We start from the raw sequence: 6,932 nt of genomic DNA on the forward strand, positions 1-6,932 counted from the left end.
TCCATTCAGTCGTGGCCGCGTATTATTTTAATTAAACTTTTTTAACAGGAGGCAACTCTTAAAAAAAGACCTATTATCCTCAACTACTAACGCAGTAACTCAACCCCTTCCGCCGGTACTCCAGTCTGATAGAAGGAAACTAGTTGTGGCTCCGCCAAAGAAGTCAATCTTTGTCTCTAGATTTTCGAGAGACACTACCGAAGACGATATAACGCTTTATATCTCATCAAAAATTACAACTGTCGACTTAAGCATCAGAAAAATTAATTTTAAATACGAAAGAAATATTGCTTCATTTAAAATTTACGTAAATTTAGATAATTTTAATGCGCTGCATAGTAGTTCTTTTTGGCACCCCGGAGTTTTCGTTCGAGAACTCGAATATAGGCCCAAAAAAGGAAATAACTTAGCTAATATTCCCCGTCATAACACTGAATAAAAAAACTAATTATTAAATCTGCTTTAAGTGTTTATTTCCAAAATGTAAGAGGCTTAAATACTAAATTAACGAACTTATACCTTAAAGGCCTTGAATGTAATTATAATATTATTCCTTTTACTGAAACTTGGCTGAAACCTCACATTTTCAATTCAGAGATTCTTCCAAATAATTATCATATCTATGGACAAGATAGGGAGGACAGAATCGGCGGTGGCGTACTCTTCGCTGTTGACTCTTCAATACCATCTGAAGAAGTTAGTCTTCCACACATTGATTCAATAGAATTTAAAAGCATTCGTGTACAGGCTGGAAAAGGGTCTATTTACTTAGCTCTATGCTATATCTCTCCCCGATCGGACACATTGATGTATTCACGACTCATCTCTTTACTGAAATCAGTTAATTTACTGACTAAACCCTCTGATTCCATGATTGTGTTGGGTGATTTTAATTTACCAAGCATATCATGGAACATTATTGACAATGATATCGTACCTTTCGCGTCTAGTGCGTTCAACAACGTATTTTTAGAGGAGATGGCTGAACTCTGCATAACTCAGGTTAATGTACTTCACAATAAGTTTGGTAAAGTATTAGATCTTGTTTATGTTGATGATGCATCTAAGTCCGTTGTAAATAAGCATGATCCACTAGGATTGCTCGAAGATGTCTACCACCCTGCTATGGAGGTATCTTACGAAGTTATAAATATTCGCTTTGATTTTTCGAAAGCCAACTTTAAAAATCTTAACAAAGAACTGTCTAAATTGTCGTGGCCTGCATAAAAAGAAAATATTGAACAAAGCGTTGCACTTTTTAACTTTACTTTACATAAATTATTTCAAAAGCATGTGCCTAAACGCATGTTTGTTCCTGAAGAACAAACACAGTTATGGTTCACTAAAGAACTGAGAAATTTGAAAAACAGAAAATCGCGTTATTTTAGATTACACAAAAAAAGCCGGTTTACACTCATACTATGTAAAATACTCACTTTTGCGTCATAAGTTTTTTGAATTAAACAAAAAGTGATATAAAGCTTGCTTGTGTAAAATCAAACGGCGTATAATATACAACCTCAAATCATTTTATGACTTCTCAAACTCCAAGCGAAATTTACGTGGGTTTACTTCCGCCATGAAGTACCAAAATACCGTCTCTAGTGATAATCAAACAATTTCTATAATGTTCGCTCAGTTTTTTAAAACCAATTATTCCATTAACTCATATGCTAACATTGACTATCCTTTTAAACTATGTCCAATGAACTCAATAAATATCCCAGTACTATCTCCCGAGGATGTAGTAGTTTATCTGAAATCCTTAAAGCAGTCCTTCAGTTATGGTCCTGACCAGATCCCTACTTGTATTCTTATAAATTTGACGAGCGAGGCAAATGAGACGAGCAAACGAGCGAGGCAAGTGAGGCGAGGCAAGCAGATTAGACAAGCAAACGGGTTGTTTGGTCAGAAAAAATATATGGGATAAAAATTGCATTAACTAAGAATTTCGAGTAAAGGATTGTACGCACACATGCAGATATGTATATACATACATATATGCACACACGATTGAGAGAAATAGAAGTTTCGCCCAGTGTTGCCATCTTTTGATTTTCAAAAAGCACCAACAACTTGGAAAAAAAGCGTTTTACCACACTAAAGGCACCAAATTTTTTTGAATCAAGGGATGCTTTTTTCATAACATAATACCGAAGTACTGCACATTAAAACTGGTATATCTCGAGAAAGAAAAATCGAATCGCAACAAACGAAAATGATGCCCTAATTAGAGATGAGCAAATAATTTGATGTTTTCATTATATAACCTCATATATCGCAAAAAACCGTGTTTTTGGCCCTTTGGGGTTAGGATATCTCAAAATTCTAGTGCTAGAGCAATTGTGAGGCCAGATTTGGATTCAGCCCCAAGAAACGATGTGTTTTACTCAGGTGGTAAAAAAAAACTAAATCTGTAAAAATAATTAGAAAAGAAAAAAATAAATACTATCTCGAAGTAATTTTAGTTCAGAAAAAGAGCACTAAAAAATGCACTAGGCACTAAATACTTTTTGTTGGCGTTTTAATTTTCAAAAATCACTAAATCTAGTGCTTAAAGCACCAAGTTGGCAACTATGGTTGCGCCCATCACGGTACCGCTATTCCTCTCTCAGTGAATTTGACAAAATCGTTGTTTGTATGACTTTACTCTTGTGCAACTTGTTTACGTTTTCCTTGCAAAATTTTTTCTTCTTCCATTCTTGCTCACGTTTTGGCATTTCTCTCTCGCAATTGCACCAGTGTGACGGCACACAAAAGTTATTCTCAAAAATCCTCTCTGATGGGCGCAATCTTGTATTCTATCGTTCTTGATATACACATACATATGTATGTATTTATTTATGTATATACATATTCTCATGCACAGAAGAATAGATGCGTGCTATTTTGACCAGTTTTGTCTACTAGGTAGGCACATATGTTCATACGTATCTAAGTTGGTATAATTTTTTAAATGTTCAAAAATTTCTTATACAATTTCAACCTATATACGTAGGTCTCTTGTTATGCGGATTTGAATTTATTCGGTTTTTCAAACACTTCGCTGTAGCGATTTTGCTTTTTTGAGAGCTTTTATTACTTTTTTCAATGTGTAAGGGGCAATGCTTCTGGTAAATAATTTGTCATTGTATTCTTACATACAAGTAATTACTAAGTAATTCGGCTAAGTAACTATGTTACATATGTATAAATGAGAATATAATATTTATAAAAATCATTATTTTGTCTTTCATTTCATAAATGAGTAGGACATTAGCATTTTCAAATAAATATTCCTGGTTTAGTCCCCATACATATGTATGTATGTATGTAGAAAATACAAACTAATATTTGGGGTGTTAAACAGTATTTGATAATTAAAGCTGGTCCACATAGAACTTTCGCGTTGGCTTTGTAGTTGGCGTTGGTTTGACAGAACGCACGTTAAAAGTATGCGTTCTACAATGAAGCTTGGCAGAGACTACTTTGGCCACTAAATTAACATATTAACGAGAGATAAATTAGTATTTCACATCAATAATTGCATGAAGAATTATATTTCTTGCCCTCTTTTGATTGAAAGGAAAAAACATTTAATTTAATTTTATTTATTTGCAATAGCTAGCGACCTACGCAGCGATCTTTCTGCTTTGTGTTGGCCTTAGCATTGCCAAATTCTGGCTATGTGGATGGCTGCTTTGAAATTCAACGCCAAAGTTGTATGTGAACCGGCCTCTATTCTTTGATTACGCAAATTTTCCCATGGCTACATATCCATACATACATACATATGTCCTTGAGGAACAGGCCAAAAATATATTTTTTAACCAAGAATTATATTTCATTCAGGTATACAGCATAACTGCTACAAGTAGCAAACTATTTTGGAGTGTTAACAAGTGCATACTTGTTTTTTGTTTCTGCGGCACAAACGATTTTAATATCTTCGTTACTTCCCTGCAGTGAAAAACCAACTCAGTTAGAAAAAATACTAGTTCATAAACTAGTATGTGCCTACCAGTTCGACATTTTCGAAGAACTTAAGCGTTCAGCGACATCTGCCTTTGAATTGCCAAAGCCTAAAATAAAATGCAATTAATTGCTTTTCTTACAAATGTCGGCTGTGGCGTCATGTGAAGACTACTGGTTCTGGCATCGCAGGTTCGAGGCCGCTAATTAATTAATTATTTCAATTTAAATATAAATAACAAACTTAAAAATCTAGTTGCTTTACAAAAAAAAAAGAAACAAATATATGGGAAGAAATACCTGTGCCATAAAAAATAGTTAAAAAAATATATATTTTTTAAATTAAATTTAAGAATAAAAAACCCTAAATAAAAATATAAATATTATAGAAAAAAAATTTAATAAAAAAAATTTCCCCGCGCCTGGGCTTGAACCTGGTACCTCAGGCATACCACGCGAGAGCTTTGCTCTGTCGGTCATTGCGACTGTTGGAGCGCCGCGAGCAAAAAGGCATACTAATGATTTTCATAGGGGATGAATTGGCAGACTATCTCATCAACTGGTATGATACTACTAGTATTTCTACTAGTAGATGCTGATGCATAGCCTGACATTTAACATCTCGTAGGACATCGCAATGTTAAAAATAGCAGTTGCTAACATTGAAAAAGGATAGAACGTGAACTAGTTGGGCTGAAACGCAAACTGGTAGAATTCTAGTTCCCAGCTAGTAGCTTTCCCTGCAGGGTTACTTTTCTCTGTAAAGGCAATATTCATGCATATGTACATACCCCTGCAAAAAATTGTGCGACTAATTCTAAAGCTAGTATTCCGAGATTACTCTCAATCGGGTACAATTGGGCATTAATTAGTCCCAACTAGTCTCATACGGGTACTATTAACGATTTAATGATATGTACGCACTTAGTCAATGAAATTTCATGTGCGGCGTTGGCACACAGAGAGAGTATTCGCCTCACAAAACTGAGCACCCCGGTTCGAATCTCAGCTGGCTCAAATTTTTATTTTTATTTTTTAAAAGTGACTAGTCACTTTTTAATACCATTCGGGTATAAAGGTGAACAATTAGTCTCTTCATAGGACATGCTCGAACAATTTCATATTAAGAGATCAAAAGTGGTATTAGTCGCATGTTCCTTTGCGATTGCTCCCCGAGCCATCCCGGATTAGTCCCATTTTTTGCAGGGACATAAATAAATACATTCATACATAAATACGTACATACATACATATAAAAATATGCATGTTATGTATGTACATATGTATGTATATATGTAGGATGCCGAATAAAACACTAGTACTTAGCGGCACAAACGACAGTGTTTATTGGTAAAATCTATATCTATACTTCTATACTAATTATATAAAGAGAAGTTCTTTTTTTTGTAACAGGTAATCTCGCGAACGGCTGGTCCGATTTTCATGAAATTTTGCATACTAGGCAGGCTAAAAATTTTTTACTTTTTTCGGGTAGGTGGACCAGGGACCGGTCTATTCCTTAAAAATCTTATTATAGTCCGATTTTCTTAAAATTTAGTACGTAAGTAGCTTTTTAGCATATATTAGCATATATGACCCATTTTTTCCGGGAAGTGGTCCAGGGACCGATCTATTCGAAAAAATCGAATTTACGGTCCGATTTGCTTAAAATTCGGTGCGCAGGTAGCTTTTTAGCATGTATTAGCATATGTGATACATTTTTTCCGAGATGTGGACCAGGGACCGATCTATTCCAAAAAATCGTATTTATGGTCCGATTTGCTTAAAATTCGGTACGTAGGTAGCTTTTTGCCTGGATAAGCTTATAGATTCCTGTTTTCCAATTTTCATGCAATTTCGAATATAAATAGCTTTAAGTAACGACCATATCAAGGGGCGAATTCGTCACTAGGCAAGATTTTTTTGCGCCAATCAGAAACAACGGATACTGTCAAAATATAATTATAATATATAATATATCTCAACTAATATATATTTAGAAAGCCGTTTGTTAGTTTTCGCAAGGCTCGAGAGCAGCTGAACCGATTTTTTTGAAACTGCCATCTGCCGCACGTGTCCCAAGGATGGTTTTAGGCTGAAAAAAATCTATATGTAAAGGGGGCGTGGCACTTCCCATACAAACCGAGTTTCTCATGCTACATATCTCTGAAAGTGTGCATGGTAGAGGTTTGGAAATTGGTATGGAGATATACGAAATCAATCGCATACCCTTGGAGAAAAATTTTAGCAATTGTAAAAAGGGGTGTGACATCATCTGGAAATTTTTTGGTAGAGTTCTAGAGTTTTGTATGGAGATGCACGAAATAAATCGCATACTCGTGGAGAAAAATTGGAACTATTGGAAAAGGGGGCGTGGAATCTTCCATACAAACCGAATTTTTCATACTGCCTATCTTTGGAAGTGTTCATGGTAGAGTTCTGGAACTTGGTATGGAGATATACGAAATCAATCGCATACTCATGAAGAAAGAGGGCAGCTGTAGGAAAGGGGGGCGTGGAAGCTCCCATATAAATCGAGTTTTTATACTGCATATCTCTGAAAGTATTCATGGTACAGTACCGGAACTTCGTATGGAGATATGTATATAGTTGAAATCAAGCCCATACTCATGGAGAAAATTTGGCCTATTTGAAAAGGGGTGTGAGGCCTACAAACGTACCGACCTTTACCTATCTTTAAGTGAATTTTTTTATTCTTCTGTAGGTGTGTTTGTGAGTGAAATCCTCCTAAACGGTTGTACGGATTTTAACGAAACTTTTTGTGTATTTGAGTGGGTCTCTGGATGGTTTAGTTTCACAATTTAATCCGACAGTTGGCGCTGTAGTTGAGTTATTACTAAAAATCTTATTTATGATCCGATTTGGCTAATGTTTTAAATATGTATGCAATACTATTACAAAAACGTGCTGCCAAGTGGTGCTGAAGTCGAGCTATTACTTAAAATAGCCAAGTGAGAAAA

The sequence above is a fragment of the Rhagoletis pomonella genome, unplaced genomic scaffold, assembly GCF_013731165.1.
Source record: "Rhagoletis pomonella isolate Grant_MI unplaced genomic scaffold, Rhpom_1.0 Rhpom_scaffold_00005, whole genome shotgun sequence".
Taxonomy (NCBI): Eukaryota; Metazoa; Arthropoda; class Insecta; order Diptera; family Tephritidae; genus Rhagoletis; species Rhagoletis pomonella.